Genomic DNA, 22,575 nt, shown 5'->3' with positions numbered 1-22,575 from the left:
AACATTTTAAAAGAATAATGGCTAAAAATTTCCCAAATGTGATGTATACTCTAAATTCACCCATCTAAGAACTCAATACATCTCACATCATAATCAACTCCTTAAAAACAGTGATAGAGAGAAAATTTGTAAAGCAAGCAGAAGGAAACGTCTGCATATTTCTCCAAGGAAACAATGTGAAAAACAAGGCAGTGGAGTAATATCTTTAAAGTAGTGAAAGAAAAAACTGCCAACCTAGAGTTCTATAACCTATGAAAATGGCTTTCAAATGCTGAAGATAACCAGAGGGGAAATGTTGTGGCAGATGGGGGATCAATCAGGAGTTGGAGAGGAACACACACACACACCACTACATATAAGTAGTAGTAGACAGCAACCGCTTACTGTATAGCACAGAAACCAACTCAGTACTCTGTGGCAAGCCACATGAGAAAGGAATCTAAACACGAATGACTGTGTGTACTCATACAGCTGAATCACTTTGCCATACACTTGAAACTACCACAACACTGAAAATCAAATGCACTCCAATCAGATGTTTAAATAACTGAAGTTGAAATAGAAACTTTCTCTGGCTTACAAAGGCTAAAAAAGTTTATGACCAGTGACCAAATGAAGTTCCCTCAAAGCAGAGAGAAAGTGATACCTGATAGAATGAGGGTCTACACAAAGGAATGAAGAGCACTAGAAACGGACCGCTTGGATACATAGACGAGTGATTTCCACTGTTAATAGGTAGTTGATTATTTAAAACAAAACTGATAACAGTGTAGCTTACTAGCTTACTGTTTATAATAGGTAAAAAAGCAAAATGCATCACGATAATAGAACAAAGGCTACAGGGAAAGACATGAAAGTATACTAACATGAGGTTGTTTATGAATTGGTGAAACAGCACTTTGAAGTAGACTGTGGTAAGTAAAGATATACTCTATAAAGCCACTGGGCTTCCCTGCTAGCTCAGCTGGTAAAACTCTATAAAATCATTAAACCAACAAAGTGGATTAAAAATAAAATCATACTGGATTCCATTAATTTGTATTTATCCCTTTATTTTCTGCTTTAATTTTACACTGAAACTAAGGGGGGGGATGTATCAATCTAAATTTTTAAGATAAATATTAAATAACTATGACTGAAAAAATTATATAAGGAAATTACAAATGATTCCCTGGTGGCTCAGATGGTAAAACGTCTGCCCGCAATGCGGGAGACCCAGTTTCAATCCCTGGGTTGGGAATATCCCCTGGAGAAGGATATTTGCCTAGAAAATTCGATAGATGGAGGAGCCTGGTGGGCCCCAGTCCATTGGGTCACAAAGAGTTGGACACAACTGAGCGGCTTCACAACAATGAGTTAACAACCATAAAAACGTCTGACCAAGGTAAAGAATTAAAATCTTGGAGACACTGAAGAAACATTAAAATCTTTTATTTAAAGACAGAAAACATCTAAATGTATAACTTGCAGAAATGAGGAAATTTATTTTCTTTTCAGTAACTGTTGAAATTCCTCTGATGTACTATTGTACATCATGTTACATAATGTAAAAAGTATTGCTGTATAATCACTTGCTGTCCATGTAATGCTATCTTTTTGAGTTGAATCATAAATGCCAGAACTTCCTAAGAACCAGTCACTAATTGAATTCTATTTTTAATAACTATGGATCTGAAAGGAAATGCATAAGCAATACCACCATTGACAGATAATGTAAATTATCTGGTAGCTCATCACAAAATTGCTATTTTCTGAGTTAAAAATCTTTCCTTGGAGAGAGAGGTTTGCAAGTTTTTTTCAGTCAGTGTAAAAGTATTTTGGTTTTAGTACATATGACTAGCTGTGTTGAATGTGATGAAAGACTAGTGATAAGACATAAAAAGAAAAAGATAACTATTAAAAATTCTATTTTCAGAATAATGTGACTTTAGTAATTAATGGGGAACATTAACAACATGGCATACTTACCTTAAATTACACTAAAATTATCAGCAGTTTTCTTTAAAAGTAGAGACAGCCAACAAGAAAATGTGGTAGAAATCTAGGAAAAGAAAACTTTCAGTTCATATTAAACAGTAAGTTTGCACTTCTAATAGGAAGCTGTAGGAATAAATATCATCTTTTGAAAAACAGGATTAAGAAGACTTTTTGGAAAGTCTTGCCTTTCTAATCACTCATCAAAAATAACTTTCTTGATTCTTAGTTTTCTCTCCAATTTATTACGTTTTTTTCCCCCATTATTTCATCATAGAGCGAAAAGTGCCATTACTGATTGAACTGTGAAAACTGGTTCTTCTTATACCAACATAGGGGTGTGTTGACCATATAATTTATCATCCAAACCAGGATTGACTTGATATTGAAAGGGCACCATACTAACAGAATCAGTAGGACTGTCCTCCTCCAGGACTGTTCCAGGAACAGTAAGATGGATGATCTCATGTCCATGTGAAGGTTTTGATGGGCAGCCCCTTTTCTACCTGTTATATTGCATTTCCACCAGTGTCCCCTTATACCTCAGGTTCTAGGAATTCTGAACTACTTCTGGTTTCTAAACTATGCCGTCTTGCTTCACACCATTAAGGCTTTGCATATTCAAGCCCTCTGAATAGTTCAGTATTTAATATTCAGTACTTCAACAATTCCTATGAAGCTTTTAACCCTGCTTAGATGGCATCTCTTAGGAAAGGCTCAGGCTAATGTCCCTCCAGGGTTGACCAGTCTCTTAATTAAGAGTCAATCACAAGACATACAGATGAGCAACAGGCACATGAAAAGATGCTCAACATGACTGCTTATTAGACAAATGCAAATCAAACCTCAGTGAGGTACCACCTTGCACAAATCAAAATGATCATCATTTAAAAAATCTATAAATAAAGAATGCAGGAGAGGATGTGAGACTAGGGAATCCTCCTGCATTGTTGGTGGGAATGTAAATTGGTCCAGTCACTGTGGAGAATTCTGTTGTTGTTCAGTCTCTAAGTCGTGTCCAGCTTTTTGTGATCCCCTGGACTGCAGCACGCCAGGCTCCCCTGTGCTTCACTATCTCCTGGAATTTGTTCACATTCATGTCCATTGAATCAGTGATGCTGTATAATCATCTCATCCTCTGTGCCCCTTTCTCCTTTTGCCTTCAATCTTTCCCAGCATGAGGGTCTTTTCCAATTAGTTTGCTCTGCATATCAGGTGGCCAAAGTTTTGGAATTTCAGCTTCAGCATCAGTCCGTCCAATGAATATTCGGGAGAATAGTATAGAGGATCCTCAAAAAACTAAATATAGAGTTGCTGTATGACCCAATAACCCGACTCCTGAGCATACACCAAGACAGAACTACAATTCAAAAAGATACATGAACCCCAATGTTCATAGTAGCACTATTCACAGTTAAGCCAAAACATGGAAACAACCTAAATGTCCATCAATAGATAAATGCATAAAGATGTTATCCACATACACACACACACAATTGAATACTCAGTTCAGTTCAGTCACTCAGTCATGTCTGACTCTCTGTGACCCCACAGACTCCCTATGCATCACCAACACCCGGAGTTTGCTTAAACTCATGTCCATCGAGTTGATGATGTCATCAAACCGTCTCATCCTCTGTTGTCCCCTTCTCCTTCTGCCTTTAATCTTTCCCAGCATCAGGGTCTTTTCCAATGAGTCAGTTCTGTGCATCAAGTGGCCAAAGTACTGGAGTTTCAGCTTCAGCATCAGTCCTTCCAGTGAATATTCATGTCTGATTTCCTTCAGGATTGGCTGGTGTGATCTCTTTGCAGTCCAAGGGACTCTCAAGAGTCTTCTCCAACATCACAGTCCAAAAGCATCAATTCTTTGGTGCACAGATTTCTTTATAGTCCAACTCTTACATCCATACGTGACTACTGGAAAATCCATAGCTTTGACAATATGGACCTTTGCCAGCAAAGTAATGTCTCTGCTTTTTAATACGCTTTCTAGGTTGGTCATAGCTTTTCTTCCAAGGAGCAAGCATCTTTTAATTTCATGGCTGCAGTCACCATCTGCAGTGATTTGGGAGCCCAAGAAAATGAAGTCTCTCACTGTTTCCATTGTTTCTCCATCTATTTGCCATGAAGTTATGGGACCAGATGCCATGATCTTAGTTTTCTGAATGTTGAGTTTTAACCCAGCTTTTTCACTCTTCTCTTTCACTTTTGTCAAGAGGCTCTTCAGTTCCTCTTCTCTTTCTGTCATAAGGATGGTGTCATCTGCATATCTAAGGTTATTGATATTTCTCCCTGAATCTTGATTCCAGCTTGTATTTCATCCAGCCCAGCATTTTGCATGATGTACTCTGCATATAAGTCAAATAAGCAGGGTGACAATATACAGCCTTGACATACTCCTTTCCCAATTTGAACCAGTCTGTTTTTCCATGTCCAGTTCTAACTATTGCTTCTTGACTTGCATTTAGATTTCTTATGAGGCAGATAAGGTGGTTTGGTATTCCCATCCCTTGAAGAATTTTCTACAGTTTTTTGTGATCCACACAGTCAAAGGCTTTGGTGTAATCAATAAAGAAGTAGATGTTTTTCTGGAATTTTCTTGCTTTTTCTATGATCCAGTGGATGTTGATGATTTGATCTCTCTGCCTTGTCTAAATCCAGCTTGAACATCTGGAAGTTCTCAGTTCATGTACTGTTGAAGCCCAGCTTAGAGAATTTTGAGCATTACTTTGCTCGCATGTGAGGTAAGTGCAATTGTGAGGTAGTTTGAACATTCTTTGGCATTGCCTTTCTTTGGGATTGCAACAAAAACTGACCTTTTCTAGTCCTGTGGCCACTGCTGAGTTTTCCAAATTTACTGGCATATCGAGTGCAGCACTTTCACAGCATCATCTTCCAGGATTTGAAATAGCTCAACTGGAATTCCATAACCTCCACTAGATTTGTTTGTAGTGATGCTTCCTAAGGCCCACTTGACTTCATATTCCAGGATGTCTGGCTTTAAGTGAGTGATCACACCACTGTGGTTATCTGGGTCATGAAGATCTTTTTTGTATAGTTTTCAATCATTAAAAATGAAATAATGTCATTTGCAACCACATGGATGGACTTAGAGATGACCATACTAAGTGAAGTAAGTCAGAAAGAGACAGGCAGCCACCATATGATACCACTTATATGTGGAATCCAAAATATGACACAAATGAACTTATCTATGAAACAGAGACAGACGCACAGGTATAGGGAACAGATTTGTGGTTGCCAAGGGGGATGCGGGGGAGGGCTGGATTAGGAGTTCGGGATTAGCAGATGCAAACTATTATATATGGAGTGGATAAACAAGGACTTACTGTATAGCACAGGCAACTATACACAATATCCTGTGATAAACCATTTTGTAAAAGAATATGGCTTCCAAGGTGGTGCAGTGGTAAAGAATCCACCTGCCAAAACAGGAGACATAGGAAATTCGGGTTTAATCCCTGAATCCGGAAGATCCCCTGGAAGAGGAAATGGCAACCCATACCAGTATGCTTGCCTGGATAATACCATGAAAAGAGAAGCCTTGTGGACTATAGTCCATGGGGTTGCAAAGAGTTGGAGATAATTAACTGAGTGAGTGAGAGTGAGATATGTGTGTGTGTGTGTGTGTGTGTGTGTGTGTGTACACACATATATATAGGGCTTCCCTAGTGGCTCAACTGGTAAAGAATCTGTTTGCAATGCAGGAGACCTGGGTTTGATCCCTGGGTTGGGAAGATCCCCTGGAGAAGGGAATGGCTACCCACTCCAGTATTCTGGCCTGGAGAATTCCATGGACTGTATAGTCCATGGGGTTGCAAAGAGTCAGACTTGATTGACTGACTTTCACTTCCAGCTTCACTTTTCATATATATATATATATATATATATATACACACATACATACATATATGACTCACTTTACAGCACAGCAGAAATTAACATAACATTGTAAATCAACTCTACTTTCATAAAATAAGTTTAAAAGCAGTATCACTTAGCATCTGCAGTAGTTTGGTCTGACAGAACTCTGGGCCCTGCAATGCTTCTACTGTGGTCCTTTCGCTTTATGAAGCCTGCCTGTGTCATTCCTTCACAGAACTGCACATTCCTTGAAGACAGGTATGTCAGTAGATCTAAGTCTGACATTTCTTTGGAGAGCTAGCCCTCTGTCATTGTGTGTGCTCAGTCACTCAGTCATGCCTGACTCTGTGCGACCCCATGAACTGCAGCCCTCCAGGCTCCTCTGTCTCTGCAATTTTTCAGGTAAGAATACTGGAGTGGGTTGGCATTTCCTTCTCTGTGTGTCTCCTGCACTGCAGGGGATTTCTTTACCTGCTGAGCCATTGGGGAAGCCATTCACTGCATGCGGTATTAATAAGTATATTAATGATTGCTACATAACAAACTGTGAGGCTTCCCTGGCAGCTCAAACAGTAAAGTATCTGCCTGCAATGCTGGAGACCCGGGTTCAATGCCTGGGTCAAGAAGATCCCCTGAAGGGAATGCCAGCCCATTCAGTATTCTTGCCTGGAGAATTCCATGGACAGAAGAGCTGGACCAGTTCTCTAGTCCATGGGGTTGCATAGTCGGACACAACTGAGAGACTAACACACACACACACACACATATCACAAACTGTATACTATAAATGTTTGTGGCTTAAAACAACACATTTTTTTTTTTTAAGTTTATGTGGTCTTCTGGGACCTTCTGCTGATGTGGGCTGGTCTGGCTGATCCCAGGGGCCCATGCCTCTTCGGTCAGCTGGACAGGTGACTAGAGGCTGGCTTTTTGTGCTGGTTTCAAGATGCGTCTGAAAATTCTTTCACATTCTTTCTTCTGAACCATGGAGCGTAATTCTCCTACCCTTGAATACTGGCCAAACGTAGAGACTCATTTCTAATTGAGTGCGGCAGAGTGATGGTGTGGGATTTCTGAGGTCACAAAAGACATTGCTGCTTCCAGCTTGTTCTCCTGGATGGTCTGCTCTGGGAAGGGGCATGGGCTTGTTATTAGGACACACAAGCAGCCTAGAGGGGGAGAGAGGCCCCCGTGAGGAGCAAGGAAGTTGTCTAGTAAACAAGTAATGCCGACTGACCAGCCAAGTGAGAGGGCCACTTGGCCTGTAAGAGCAACTTATCAGAAGAGAAAGTTCTGGCCTCAGATGACTACAGGGCCGGCCAAAATCTTGTCCAAACCTTGTGAGAGACCCCCAGCCTGAACCCCCCCATTTAAGTGGCACGTGGACTCCTGACCTTCAGAGGCCGTGTGAGGTAATAAACGTGGACTGCCGCCTTGAACTGCTGAGGCTGAGGAGCTGTCTGAGGCACAGCGGAATTAAGGAACACACTGGCTAGGATGACTCAGCTGGGACGGCCCCTCTGCACGGCACACAGCCTCTCATGCCCCACCACGTTGGCGGGCACTTGTTCTCAAGACTTGAAGCTTCCCGAAAGAGAGAGAGCAGAAGCTTATGAGCCCGCTGTGGCCCACCCCCAGAGATGTCACCTATGGCTGTTGTGTTAGTCGCTCAGTCGTATCCGGCTCTTTTCGACCCCTTGGACTGTAGCCCGCCAGTCTCCTCTGTCCATGGGATTCTCCAGGCGAGAATACTGGAGTGGGTTGCCACTTCCTTCTCCAGGGCATCTTCCGAACCCAGGGATCAAACCTGCCTCTCCTGCAGTGGCAGGCGGATTCTTTTCTGCTGAGCCACCAGGGAAGCCCAAAACATCATCAACACAGCTAAAGCAGGCCAGCCAAGGTTTAAGGTGAAGAAACAATACCTCCCCATTGAGGGAAAAGCTGTGAAGTCATTACAAGGGCATGGATAGAGGGAGGGTAATAATTGGGGCTGTACTGCCAGTCAAGCTACCCAAACAGCATTGTCTGTCAGCCAAGGTGTTTCCCTGCCTTGGTCCCAGGAGTGAGCTCTTGACTGCAGCACGTTTGTCGAGTGCTCTCCACCCCAGGACTGTATGACTCAAGAGGAAAGATGAATGGTTTCCTCTTGACACTGAGCAATTTCTAAAGGCAGAGCACTCGTTCTTGACGCCTAGATTTCCGGAGCTCTCCTACTTCCTTTCCCTTCCGGTTCTTAGTCATCCCTTCTGTAAACTAGTAGATGCTTTCTTATAAATGCCCATTCTTCCCTGCCCAAGTTAATTGGAGTCAGTTTCTGTTTACCATCAAGAAACCCAGCCAAGGAACCCAGTAACCTTGGCAGCACTCAGCTCAGGACTATATGAGCTCCGGTATTTCTTCCAAAGTTAGGGGCCAAGAGATGCCACAAACAAAGCACCAGGAGGTCCTTCAGATGATCACTGGCATTTAAAAAATGTCTTTGAAAACTCTTTAAACATCCTTAAGGACAATTGTAATAAAAATGCAAAGCAATCATAATTAATGGTATAGAAACTACCCTAAAATGGTGTTTTCTGGGGACTTCCCCGGCAGTCCAGTGCAGGAGGTGTGGGTTCGATCCTTGGTCAAGGAACTAAGATCCCACATGCTGCATGGCACAGCCAAAAAAAAAAGAAGAAAGCCTGATGGATTGTGTATCAGTAAAGAAATGGTGTATCTGGCAAGGGCTGACTGCACTGTCTGGCAGCATTTCCATGCGGCAGTGTGACTGTCTGCCAGGGAAATCACAGAGCAGGAGAGGTCAAACTTTCTGGCACTTGGACCGAATACTCATATTCAGGCTGTGAAGGCGATGGCATTGCACCTCCTGCTTCCCGTTGACATATGGCTGCTTCCGGCCGCTGTCTCCGCCCATCTACTGCAGTATAGCTTTATAGTCACTCCCAGCCTGAAATGATTTCCACTTTCAGCTGGTCATGCTTCCTTATTAATTTGTTAAATAATCGGAAATGACAGAAGGTATCAACTCCCTTCCTGGATATTTAAACTGTGAGTAGTCATTTATATGCAAATAGTGTGCCCACGAACCTTTAAGAACTTTGCTTATGCAGAGTTCCAGAGCACAAATGTTGCAGAATCAGATGCCTCCCCCAAACATCTCTCCCTCTGACATTCAGCAGCTTCTAAAGGAAACTCATTAGTGGTTTTTCACTGCTGAAGTTTCACAGCAGCTGTCAATCAGGGATGGCTTGGGCACTGGGCAGTGGAGACAGTGTGCCCTAGTGATTAGGAGCACAGGCTTTAAAACTGAAGGAAAACTGTGAGTTCCAGTCTTCGCTCCACCTCTCATTATCTGAGTGATTTGGGGTAAGTTCCTTGACCCCCTGGGCCTCAGTTTCTCTATTACAAAGATTGTGCCAAAAAGAGAAACTATCTCATGGAGTTCTTCGGAGAATTATATGAAAAAATACGTGCAATACACTTAGTCCACAGCTTGCAACATAGGAAGCAATCAATAAATGCTAATTGTTAGTGCTTATATCATTATTATTAATACTAATACCACTACTATTAATAATAATCATTTAGCATGCCAGCAGCTTCCAGGACTGGAACAGCAAGTCCCAACAACATCTGACTCACCAAGTCGCAGTAGCAGAGCTAATGCTGGCCCAGGCAGGATTGGCACCAGCCCCTAAGGGCAACATCCAGGGAGCCAGGGCGAAATGCTGCAGCTCAGAGTCCAAGTTCCATCCCTAGATGCTGTCAGGATCTCACCTTCACACTCCATCTGGGTTGGATTAGCCGTATCTGAAGCAGAGCCAACCCTCAGAAGGCCTGGGCTCCAGACTCAGCAGAGAATCGGAGTGGATGCCTCAACCTGGGCAAGAAACAAGACAGCTGCAAGGGTCTGACTGAAGCTCGGGAACACCTGGGGTTCTGGTCACACGGTGCTGGCTGGGGCAGCAGAAACTCTCCAGACCCATCCAATCGGCAAAAGAGAGCCAGTTCTTACAGGGCTGCCAAGGCCAGATCTGAAGCACACTGATGGCAGGGCTGTAATGTGAGCTGCTCCTGGGTTGTAGGGACAATAAAGATCCTCCTCTCTGTGCTAAGGGAAGGAATTACAAGTAAACAAGGAAAAGGAAAACTGGAGCTCACGGAGCAGGACGTCTGTGGCAGCCACAAAGCATCCAGGCAGGAGCAGGGCTGTGCAAGAGCTGTTATCTCATCTGGCAAATTCAGGGCACCTCAGGGCTCCGCCACCCTGTCCTTGACCCTTGGACAGACGTGGCCAAAGGATCCCAGCCGATGAATCATTCGCAACAGAGCTCTCCCACAGCCTGCTACTCACAGGGGGTCTCAGAGGGAATCAGCATCATCATTTTAGCAAGATGCTCACAGAATACCCACACGTGTTTCAGTTTAAGAAGTTTTGTGAGGATGCTTTTACCAATTGGTGGGGTTTAGCATGTGAATTCAAACCTATTTGCCATCCTCCCTATGAAAACAGACGGAAATCACGGGTTGCTGAAGCCGTGAAGACATCCCTTATTTCAGAAACGAGACGGGAATCTCTAAGTGGTCTGCCAGAGACTTTTGGCTCATGACAAGGTTGCCGGTAGCCAGAGCTAAGACTGTCCCAGCCAAGAGGAGATGGAAGGTCAGGAGGAAGTCAAATATTAAGATCTCTGGAAAGTGGAACAGACATCTGGAGCAGGAGCATGGTAAGAATTAGAAGACGCCTCCTGTGACCCTTGTGTGTTAGGAAGTATATTATCAACAGTCTTCGCTGTTGGCTCATCTTGTCTGCTCTACTTCATCATTTGTAGTTTGAGATGGAACCCACTCAGCTGTGCTAAGGTGCTCCAAGGAAAGATGACTTTCTCTAGGGCAGGACAGCAGATGGGAGCCACAGCAGTCCCCTGAGAACAAGGAACTGGTGACTGAAAGAATCAGAGCATGTGAAAGAAGCAGAAGTGACATTTTGGGGAAGTACTCAGGACCCTCCCACATTTTCTTTAACACTGTGTATCTTCGTGTATGTATGAATTTCATGAAAGTGCCTTTTCCCTCTGTGGCTTCTTTTGAGAATCCTCTCTAAGGGATGAATCTTTACCCCTCTCTCTCCATCGCCAGTGGCATTAGTGGAAAAGAATCTGCCTGACAATGCAGGAGACATAAGAGATACAGGTTCAATCCCTGGATGTGGAAGACCCCCTGGAAAAGGGAATGGCCTCCCACTCCAGTATTCTTGCCCAGAACATCCCACGGACAGAGAAGCCTGCTGGGCTACAGTCCATGGGTTTGCAAAGAGTCAGACATGACTGAGTGACTAACACCCCAACCCCTAAACATAGAGACCCACATATACTCCAAACTTGGCACACAATTTCACGGGTTTACAAGAACCCCTATGATTTCAGGGATCTCAGGTTAAGAACTCAAGCCTGGCACTTCCTGTACATTTTTACTTCTTCTTTGAATCCCTCACTTTAAGCTCCGATACTACCATTGTTTCTAAACAAATAAGGATTACCAGGTGGTTTTCCATTTCCAATGAGAACAAACTCACCTTTCAGACAACCAATATTCAGAGCCATGGTCCTTGCACCAGATATGCGATTTAAGCTGGGATTTCTGGGAAGGCTCACAATAAACATCAGTGACAAGGCCAGAGGCTTTGATTCAATTTGTTTGGGTGGAACCCAAGTGTAGGGAGAGAGCAAATGAGCCAAGATGGTGTGTTCAGGCTCTCCTGCTCCACATTTTGTAAATAATGACTATGTAACAGCTGAGATAATTTCTAGCACCTCACACGTGCATCACGAGATGCTCGCTTGGTTGTGGGCTAGGATCTGTGCAGTACCCCTGTATGAACGTTATCATGAAAGCCCTGCCTGATGCTGCACTGGGGCTACATTGGAGTGACCCCATGACTATGTCATGTGTGGCTATGTTATGGCTCTGTTATGGCTATGTTATGTTTATGCTGTGGCTGCTGCAGCCAGGAGAGAGGCTGTGTTAAGGCTGCCAGGCCAGCCAGGAGAGAAAAAACGTGTCTGCAGTCCCTATGGCTCCTCAAGTCTTCTTCCAGCCTCTCAGCTTGCACCTTGCCTACCCTGGATTCAACCAACACTATGAACAGCAAGACAATTGCCACTCTGAGCAGGGTCAGCAATACACCAAGCATCTGTATTTTTAAAGCACCCAGAAAATTCTACAGTGCATTGTAAGTTTAGAACCACTGCTCTAGGTTGATTACCTACAATGGATCTGGGGTAATCAGTAGTCACTCCGTTACCTACTCTACCTTCCCCTGCGGCTCTCAGCACCCGCTCTGTGCTGGTAGCACATGTGCTCAACCTCGGGTCAAGTGAGATGAAGAAAATCTATCTGTAATCTTTGCCCTCATGTACAATCCTGTTTACATCCTAAACATGAAACCTGAAAAAATACTAAAATAAATAAGTTGTTATTAAAGTATAGTTGGTTTACAATCTTGTGTTAGTTTCAGGTGTAGAGCATAGTGATTCAGTACTTTTGTAGATTTTGTTTCTTTACAGATCATTACAAGATTAAAAAAGAAATCAGTAGCTCAGACATGTCTGATTCTTTGTAACCCTATGGACTGTAACCCTCCAGGCTCCTCTGTCCATGGGGTTTCCCAGGCAAGAATACTGGATTGGGTGGCCATTTCCTCCTCCAGGAGATCCCAACTCAGGGATTGAAACCACCTGTGAGAATTACTTCCCACTGAGCCACCTAGGAAGTCCCTATTATGAGACACTGAGTGTATAACGCTTTGTGCTCTATCGTTGTTCCTTATGTATACACAGTAGTTTGCATCTGTTAGTTCCATATTCCTAATTTATTCCTCCTCCTCTCCCCTTTGCCTTTGGTAACCACATTTGTTTCCTATGTCTGTGAGTCTGTTTCTGTTTACGTTCAGTGATATAAAATCCAAGTTTAACAATATCTGTCAATAAGTCGTGAATCTTAGCCTTCACCGCCCCCACCCCTCTCCATACGATGTACAAAGGTTTTTCACAAGCAGGGTGGGGAAATGCCTCTGACCTCTCTCAGAATCACCACTAGCAGCTGTGAAATTTCAGGTGAGTCATCTGGTGTTTTGCAAATAAGTGTCAGTATCCCTAAGATACCTGCCTATAACTCCACCTCTGGTCTGTATATGCAAATCATTTCCACATGCATTTGATGAGAACATGGATTTTTCCAGTCAACACTTAAAGTGTGTTACTTCTCTGAAAATCATTGAGCAATAGATGTAAAGCTCAAGGGTATTGGCAATGAATGTGAGGCATTAATTGGCAGTCTTAAAAGTTCTACTTGGAAAAGTTCATTACTTCTAACGGCTTTTTTACAAAATAATTTGTTTCAAGGTTAGAATAGATGGTTGTCACATTGGTGGACGTGGTTCATCAGGCTTCACCTCTAGGATGTTCAAATCAGCCACTGCCTGATGGCAGAATCTGCCTGGATATGATATTATGAAAAAAAAAAAAGTCTCATCAATAAGATTTCCTTCAATCAAATGTTCTTACACTGCGATCCACTGTGTCCAATTTCAAAGAATTTCTGACTCAGAATCAACATTTGTGATAATCAATCCATTTTATTAACAGTAATCGAAATGCCTCTTATGCCAGCCTACATTTGATGAATAAAAGAAAAGGATTATTTCTACTCTGATAGTTAGAATAGTGAACCCAAGCAACTGAGATGCCTTCACTGCCATCCCCACCTCCAAATAATCTATGATGGTGTGACTTGGACATGAAATCAAGCTGTAAGTCAGCATCACTATGTCTTCAAAAAGCAGCATCCTGTGTGGCTCAGGTCCAAGAAAGAAGTGAGACACGAGGCTCTGAGCAAATGGCTTGGATGATTACCTGGGATCCTTATTACACATCTTTATGGAAAATGGCCTGGGTGAGAATGTCTTTAAAACACCCACAACTCCAGACACCCAAAATCCTGAAATTCTTCATTGGTTACAGATAGTATTTGAAGCTTCCTTTAAATGTTCTAATTACAAATATGATTTTAATGTTAACTAGTAAAATATATTTCTCTTCTACATCTCAACAAGAGCATTTGTTTTTCTTGCCTTGAGAAGGAAGACTGTCAGAAGTGACATGACTACCAGCTACTGTCACATGAAATATTACAAAAAAATATTACAAAGTACTAACACATATGTGTTCTCACTGAATCCTTTAATTATGACCAGCCTGACTTTGAAGAAACTGAGGCTTAAAGAGTCCAAATGGCTTGTCCAAGGTCATGCCATGAGGAAATGGCAGAGCCAGGGCTCAAAACCAGCCCTGTCAGACTCAAAGTCCGTCTCTACCTAGGACGGCAAAGGCCACCATTTGTTGGGCATTTATTGGATAGCAGGCATTTTTCAGGGCTTCCCTGGTGGCTCAGCTGGTTAAGAATCCTCCTGCAATGTGGGAGACCTGGGTTTGATCCCTGGGTTGGGAAGATCCCCTGGAGAAGGGAAAGGCTATCCACTCCAGTATTCTGGCCTGGAGAATTCCATGTCAGACACAACTGAGCGACTCTCACTTCACTTTCAGGCACTTTTCATTCAATAATGTGACCCACAGTGAGGAAGGTGTTAGCATTAGAAGCTCAGAGAGCTTAGTCCCTTCCTCAACTTTATGCAGCAAATGCTAGAAATAAGGTTTGGATCCTACTCTTTGACTGTTTCCACTGTTTCCCTATCTACTTGCCACGAAGTGATGGGACCGGATGCCATGACCTTAGTTTTCTGAATGTTGAGCTTGAAGCCAACTTTTTCACTCTCCTCTTTCACTTCATCATGAGGCTCTTTAGTTCTTCCTTGCTTTCTGCCATACGGGTGGTGTTATCTGCATTCTTATTATTCTTGAAAGAAAATGAAAGTCAGTCAGTCGTGTCCAACTCTTTGTGACCCCATGGACTATAGAGTCCATGCAATTCTCCAGGCCAGAATACTGGAGTGGATAGCCTTTCCCTTCTGCAGGGGATCTTCCCAACCCAGGGACTGAACCCAGGTCTCCTGCATTGCAGGAGGATTCTTTACCAGCTGAGCCACAGGGGAAGCCCATGCACTAGCAATAAGCAATCTGAAAATACATAGGAAGAAAACAATCCTATCACATCAAAACAGCAGAGAAAATTAAATTATAAACCTGACCAAAAATGTGCAAGACTCATATGAAGGAAAAGATACAGTTTTACTGAAGAACACATAAGTTCCTGGAAGGTGTTTAAAACTGCTCATTCACAACAATTTAACATAAATTCAATATTCTCCAATGCTATCCCTATTGAATATACAGTTGTTGTTGTAGTTTTTAATGAAAATCAGACAGGTTGGTTCTAAAATTTTTTTTTGGAAGAAAGAAGTATAAAAATAGCCAAAATAAAATGCTTAAAGAATAGAAAGGAAGTGATATTTGCTCTACCAGTTACTGAAGCGTACTGTAGAAAAACCTGAAATAAACAAAAATGTTGCTTTGGTGTAGGCACAGCCAACAGAGCAGTACAAGACAGAATTTTTCTTTTTAAACATACTGATGGACTTTGTCAATTCACTGTGTGATAGAAAGACATATCCTCATACTGAAGAATGGGGATAAACCAATAACAATAAATTATGTAGGAGGAATTAGCTATCTCTTGGGGGGAAAATAAGTATTTTCCCTGACAAGAGACTCAGATTATTTAAGAGTTTAAGATAAAAAATAATTAGAAAATTTTAGAAAAAAATATAGAGAAAGGCTTTATAGTTGCAAGTAAGGGAAGGTCTTTTTATGAGTAAAACAATTGATAACATAATGTAATGACTGATACATATGACCACAGCAAATGAATTTATATTCAGTTTAAATAAAAAGCATCTGTAATATTTATAAAAGACTAAAATGCACAAGATGAGAGAAAATGTTTGCAGTATATAACACCAAGTTTCAATATTCAAAATACATAAAAAATAACAACTCAATGAGAAAAAGGACAAGATGAATTGCCATCTCCCAGAACAACATGCCGTGTGAAAATATGCAGTTTCACTCATATTCATAAAAAAGGTAAATTTAACCCCTAATGAAATACCATTTTTCACCCATCTGACTGGAAAATATTTCAGACTGGTTATGTCTAGTGTTGACAAGATAAAAAATTGACTCATCCATCCACTCATTAAAAGGATATAATTTTTGGAGGACATTTTAGCAGCATCTATTTACATTTAAAATGACACATCCTTTGACCCAGCAACTACACTGTAAGGTTTCTATCCTAGGGGAAATACTTGTACACATATACAAGAGACTTACACAAGATGTTCAGCACTGTTATTACTAATAAGCCCAAATCTAAAGCTACCTAGATGCCTATTAGGGGTACTATGATTATACAGACAATGGTGCTGTTACAAAATGGAATTGTGCGTTGCATGAAGGCAGGCCTTTAGGTACTGATAAAAAAAGCTCCAGGATACTCCAACGTGAAGAAAAACAAGGTGGAGACCCATAACGATAAGACAATTTATGTATGTGAGTGTGTGCAAGACAAACACAAAAAACTAAATATACACACCATGCGTGCATGCTTAGTCACTCAATCGGTGTCTGATTCTCTGCAACTGCATGGACTGTAGCCAGCCAGGCTCCTCTGTCCATGGGATTCTCCAGGCAAGAATACTGGAGTGTGTAGTCATTCCCTTCTCCAGAGGGATCTTCCTGACCCAGGGATTGAAGCCAGGTCTCCTGCATTGCAGATGTATATTTTACCACCTGAGCTACCAGGGAAGCTTACAAATGTACACACTAAGCTGACAACAGTGGATATGGCTTCAGACCAGGGAGAAGGGCTCCAGTGGTGGAAGGGTCTGAATGGGACCAGAGCAGGGGAAGGGGACTGGCCCCTGTTCACATGTTCGCAGCACGAGTCCACCAGAAAACAGTCTTGATTCTCTGGACTCAGTTCATAAAGTGATTTTTAAATGTTATTACAATTTACATTGCTTTCATGATAATTTTATTACTTAATTTAATTAGAATTCTTCCTGAGCTTCAAATATTTGCAAGGAGGGGTTTTGTGAAATCAACAATAGAGTCTGTTACCGCGTGACCGTCTCCAAGGCAGAGTAGGGGGCAGTCATGTAAAACGAATGATGTTGGGTCACAATGAGCTTTTCCCATCGAGCCTGCACTCAATACAAATCTAATTATATTTACCTAAGATCGTTAATGGTTACTTATCTCACATGCCTTGCTTTCTGATCTGCCTGTTCAGTTTTCATAATGGAATTGTAATCTGCTATTAAGTTCATCCGCAGGAGACAACTTTCCTTGCTCTATTCAGCTGTCGTCACAACACACTACATTACCTGTGTGTAAACCATGCAAGAAGAAGGCAGGATCCTTATGCTGTTTAGAATAAGATAGCTTTAGCAAAACAGTCCTTCTGCCCTTATGTGAACTCCAGTCTCTCCACCAAAATGGAGAATCAAATAAAACTTGTCTGCAGTACTTCTTTTTAGAATTGTGTTTTATTTTCTCTTGTATCCCTGTCCTTAGTTGCCTTCTTCCCTCATATGCCTTCTCCGTCCCAACTTTCCTTGAAGCAAAAAAAAAAAAGTTCATTTCAGTTATTTCCTCTGCAGTTGCCACAAATCATTTTTGGAAGAAAGCAGAGGGTCAATTTAGGTCCATGGATGGACAGGGTGGGCTTCTTGGGTGGCTGCCAAGAGATCTGCCTGCGATGCAGAAGACACAGGGGACGCTGAAGGTTTGATCCCTGGGTCGGGAAGATCCCCTGGAGGAGGGCATGGCAACCCAGTCCAGTATTCTTGTCTTAGAGAATCCCATGGACAGAGGAGCCTGGCGGGCTACAGTCCATAGGATCACACAGGGCTGGACACGACTGAAGCGACTGAGTATGCAATTGCGGACAGGGTACTCCAGAACAGTGCTGGCCACGCCCAAAAGAGCATCACTAACTCAGAGAGGAGCACCGCACACTCAAGTGCGCATACACTGTGATAGTAGGGAATCCATGCTGGTAGTGGTCAATGTCTGATCTCATCCTTATTAAAGTAAGTTCATCTTCTGTACTTTCTCCTTTCTCTTCCATCCTTCTTCCCTTCCTTTCTTTCTTTTTCCCTTAGCTTACACTGAAGGCAGTTTAATGAAGATGGAAGGCCTTGGTTCTGACCTCAGCCCTGCACTTACTGGCTGTGGAATGAAGCAGGCTACTCCATCTTTCTGAACCTCAGGCACCAAGCCTGTAATCCTGGACCTCATTCCAAGGCGCCCCTTCACCAGGTTACTGTCAGGCTGAATGGGACTGCGTACATTGAGCATCCTGACTGGCATTCAATGGTGTGCAATCAAGGTTAGGTCCTTCTCCTACTTCCTAGGCATCTTTGCTTTGTGAACTCAATTTCCAGCTCCGAAACAGGAATTCAGACAGCAAACACATTTCAAATGTCAGCAACCTTGTCAGTGCCACCCCCAAATTAAGATCCAGGTATGGATGAGCATAAACTGAATATAACAGGCAAAAATAAGATGAATGTGTGCATGACACAAGAATGAATGGGAGCTGGTACTTATATAGTGATTTAATTACCTTTATAAGACCTGTGGCTCAGCGGTAAGGAATCCACCTGCAATGCAGGAGACCACCTGCATTGCAGGAGATTTGGGTTAGATCCCTGGGTCAGGAAGATTCCCTGTGACAACCCACTCCAATATTCTTGCCTGGAAAATCCCACAGACAGGAGCCTGATGGGCTATAGTCCATGGGGTCACAAGAGTAGGACATGACTTAGGGACTAAACCAATGCCACCAAAAGACCTGAAGGATCAGGAAAGATACTGGGCAATTTGGAGTCAGCATACAATAACCTTTCTCACAGTGATGACAGCTAGAAGTTTGATGATGGTTAAAATAACAATAATACTATAACAATAATATAATAACAATAATAATAACAGCAAGTATCTGAGCACCAATACCAATTAGTAGCTTAGGGAGGGAAGTCAAAACTTAAAAAGCAAACCATATTAAAAGTGAGCTTTGTGGAGGGTTTCCTTTTATCTCCTGACTTGAAACCAAGGGTGGCCCCTGTGTGGAAGTACAAAGAAGACACAGGCCGCAAAAATTCAGAGAGAACGCTTCAGTTTTAGAGAACTAGGAAAAGGTGTTTCACAAGCCGGAGAGCATGGGGGAAATCCCTGTTGCTGTCATTGTTGTTTCCAGTAAACTTTTACTTTAGAATAACTTTAGGTTTTCAGAAAAACTGGAAAGATAGTATCAAGTCCCTGAGCCCCCCTCACTCTATTTAGCCCATCGTTAACATCTCATGTTAACATGTTCCATTTTTTAAAACCAAGAAAACAATGCTGGTGTGTTTAGCCTCTGATTAAACTCCAAACTTACTGTCCTTTTACTGCTGTGGGTGCCATTCTGCTGCTGCTGCTGCTGCTAAGTCGCTTCAGTCGTGTCTGACTCTGTGCGACCCCAGAGACGGCAGCCCACCAGGCTCCCCCGTCCCTGGGATTCTCCAGGCAAGAACACTGGAGTGGGTTGCCATTGCCTTCTCCAATGCATGAAAGTGCCATTCTAGGACACCACATTTCATTGTCATCATGTCTCCATGGTTCTCTGGGGGTTTCTGGGTCTTCTCTTGCTTTCTTGGCCTTGAGTCTTGAGGCACACTCATCAGGTGCTTTGTAGAATGTCCTTCAGATTGGGTTTGCTGGATGTTTTGCTCATGTTTAGACTGGAGTTATGGGTTTTAGCAAAGAACATTAAAGAAGTGAAGAGTCTTTTTCATGTTCTCACATCAAGGGTAACTTCTGTCAACATAACTAATCACTGGTGGTGTTAACCTAACATGTGTTCGCCGGTTGGAGACAAGAGACTAAATCCAGCGCGCACTTAAGAGGAGGGAAGAGAATCTACGTCAAAGGTTGAGAATTCTTCTGTAAGGAAGATTTGTCTCTTCTCCATACTTTAGTTTACATAACCGTTGTGATCAGTATAAAGTCACATAGATTTGGGATTTTTTTTCTCTCTCTTTTTTTTTTCTCCTGGCCCTGCCCTGAGGAGGCCATGGTGGCTCAGGAACCTAAACCCAAGGAGAAAACCTGTCCATCCGGATGGAGGACCCTACAGCCTGGAGTGTGAAGACCGCATTTTCTTCTCTCCTTTCCCTCACTGTTTGGCCTTGATAGTAACTCCAACCGCAGCAGTTCATGTAGCTAAAACTCCTAGAAGAACACCAGATTTCTACCCAGAGGGCTGGATGAAGGGGCCCCTGAGAGTCACAGGAAATGGGGAAAATAATAAAGGGGAAAGAAATAGGGAAAAGTAGCCCCTAATTCTGTGTATGAACTGATAAGAGTCCTAGGCTCACTCTGAGCTGCTTGCGTAGGGTAAAGACCCACAGCAGGAGAACAAAGTCTTTAAGAACTGAACTGATGTAGGAACTTCTGCCCACAGAAGGAGAGCTCAGGACAGTCTGAACATACACAGGTTCACTACCTGTCAACAGAAAATAGCTGGCATTCTCCAGAGGATTTTAACAGGACTCAGAATCGTATAAGATTCAAAATGTTTATGGTATAATCTAAAATTACTCAACATACAAAATACACGGAAATGTGACTAACTGTCAAAGGAAAAGACAATCAGAGGTCAAGCTCAAGATTATCCTGATATAGAAACTTTTTCAGACCTTTAAACAACTATTATCATCATGTTCAATGAGACAAAGGTAAATACTCTTGAAATAAACAAAAAGATTGATATTCTTAGCAGGGAAATAAAAACTATTTTTTAAAGTGAGTATTTTAGAACTAAAAAATACAATATTTTAAACAAAGAAATTCGTGGGATGATCTCAATAACACAGTGAAGGTGACAGAAGAAAAAGTCAGAGAACTTGCAAACAGATCAACAGAATTTATCCAATTTCTATAACAGAAGGGAAAAAAGATTGAAAAAAATCACCATCAAGGTACTGTGGGACAATATCAAAAGGTCTACTATTCATGATATTTAAGTCCTAACAGGAAATGGGAAAGAGAGAAATGCAGAAAAAAAGGTAGACATTATCAAAGAAAACATAAATTTGGTGAAAAACATAAATATACAGCTGTAAGACAAAATAACCTCAAAGGAAACCAAACCTATCCACATTATAATCAAACTGCTGACAACTAAGATAAAGACAAAATCTTGCAAATCTTCCCACCTTCTCCCTCTCCCACAGAGTCCATAAGACTGTTCTATACATCAGTGTCTATACATCAGAGGGAGAGGGTGGGAAGATTTGGGAGAATGGCATTGAAACATGTAAAATATCATGTATGAAATGAGTTGCCAGTCCAGGTTCGATGCACGATACTGGATGCTTGGGGCTGGTGCACTGGGACGACCCAGAGGGATGGAATGGGGAGGGAGGAGGGAGGAGGGTTCAGGATGGGGAACACATGTATACCTGTGGCGGATTCATTTTTATATTTGGCAAAACTAATACAGTTATGTAAAGTTTAAAAATAAAATAAAATTTAAATAAAGATTAAAAAAAAAAAAAGACAAAATCTTGAAAGTAGACAGAAAAACAATTCCCTTTATGTATGTCCATGGGAAGAACAACTGGAAGGACTGTTTGCTTCTTATTAGAAACCAAGGTTCTGAGAAGGCAATAGTATAAAATCTGTAAAATGCTAAAAGAAAGAACATTACACTGTACACCTGAAACCAACATAATGTTGTAAACCAACTATATTTCAATTTTAAAAATAAGGTATGTGGCAATGTAAAAAAAAGAAAGAAAGAAAGAAAGAAAGAAAAGAATTGCCAGCCCAGAATCCACATATCCTTCGGTAATGATGTCAACATAAAACTTTCTCAGACAAATTAAGGGAACTCATTGCAGCAGGTCTTCTCTAAAATACTAGAAGGAATCCTTCAACCTGAACTATTCCCTGCGGGAACTTGGAACTTCCGAATAAAGAAAGAGTAACAGATGATAATAGACAAATTTTCTCTTAGATTCTTTAAAATACATGTTATTACCTGAAGCAAAAATGTAAACACTGTCTGATGGAGTTGTCAATACATGTGGATGTAATATACATGCCAACTATCGCATCAAAGGGTTACTGACCCCTAAAAAAAGCAAAAACAAAAACACTAAAAAGAGATATAGTTCAAAATCAGTGGATACATTTAAATAGGTTACTAAAAGATATAGGAATATTTGAAAAGACAGGAAAGGTGTAATAGAGATACAGCCACCACAGGCACAAACTAAGCAAATAATAAAATAATACACCTAAAACCCTAAAATCAACCATATTAATGATTGTGTTGGTCTAAACACACAGGGATGGAACAGGGGTATTCTGCATGGCAGACGGATTCTTTACTAGCTGAGGTACCAGGGAATACAAGGTTAGGTTAGGATATAAAGAAAAGTGGTAGAGTAAGAGCATGCTGTGGGTAAATCTAGATAAACTGGAAAAAAAGAGAAGAGCAGCTATTTCAGGAATTTATGCAGAGATGGATTTGGGGCCTTTTCCATGTTCTTTAGGAAGAGATAAAAGTTGTAAGCCTTGTAAAACCTTATTAAAGTTCCATGTTAACACGCTAAATTTAGAGCAGAAATCAACCTTTAGTTTGGGA

At 41.8% G+C, this 22,575-nt stretch overlaps 2 long non-coding RNA genes across 4 annotated transcripts in view; one reads left to right on the top strand and one right to left on the bottom strand.

Moving 5' to 3' along the window:
• LOC129633832 (uncharacterized) overlaps positions 1-11,730 on the bottom strand; it is a 32,224-nt gene extending 20,494 nt beyond the window's left edge. Inside the window, exons 1-3 of one of the 3 annotated variants that reach the window (XR_008705320.1) lie at positions 11,435-11,730; positions 9,502-9,739; positions 1,969-2,041 (exon numbers count right to left, since the gene is read on the bottom strand). This is a non-coding gene — a long non-coding RNA (uncharacterized LOC129633832). The other 2 variants (XR_008705321.1, XR_008705322.1) reach the window with 2 other exon arrangements.
• On the top strand, positions 10,452-10,937 carry LOC129633833 (uncharacterized). Its single transcript, XR_008705323.1, has 2 exons — positions 10,452-10,586; positions 10,692-10,937. It is a non-coding gene; the product is annotated as an uncharacterized LOC129633833 (long non-coding RNA).
• Positions 11,731-22,575: the final 10,845 nt, after the last annotated feature.

Source organism: Bubalus kerabau, chromosome 19, assembly GCF_029407905.1.
Source record: "Bubalus kerabau isolate K-KA32 ecotype Philippines breed swamp buffalo chromosome 19, PCC_UOA_SB_1v2, whole genome shotgun sequence".
NCBI lineage: Eukaryota > Metazoa > Chordata > Mammalia > Artiodactyla > Bovidae > Bubalus > Bubalus kerabau.
This window is presented reverse-complemented; position numbering and strand designations above follow the sequence as displayed.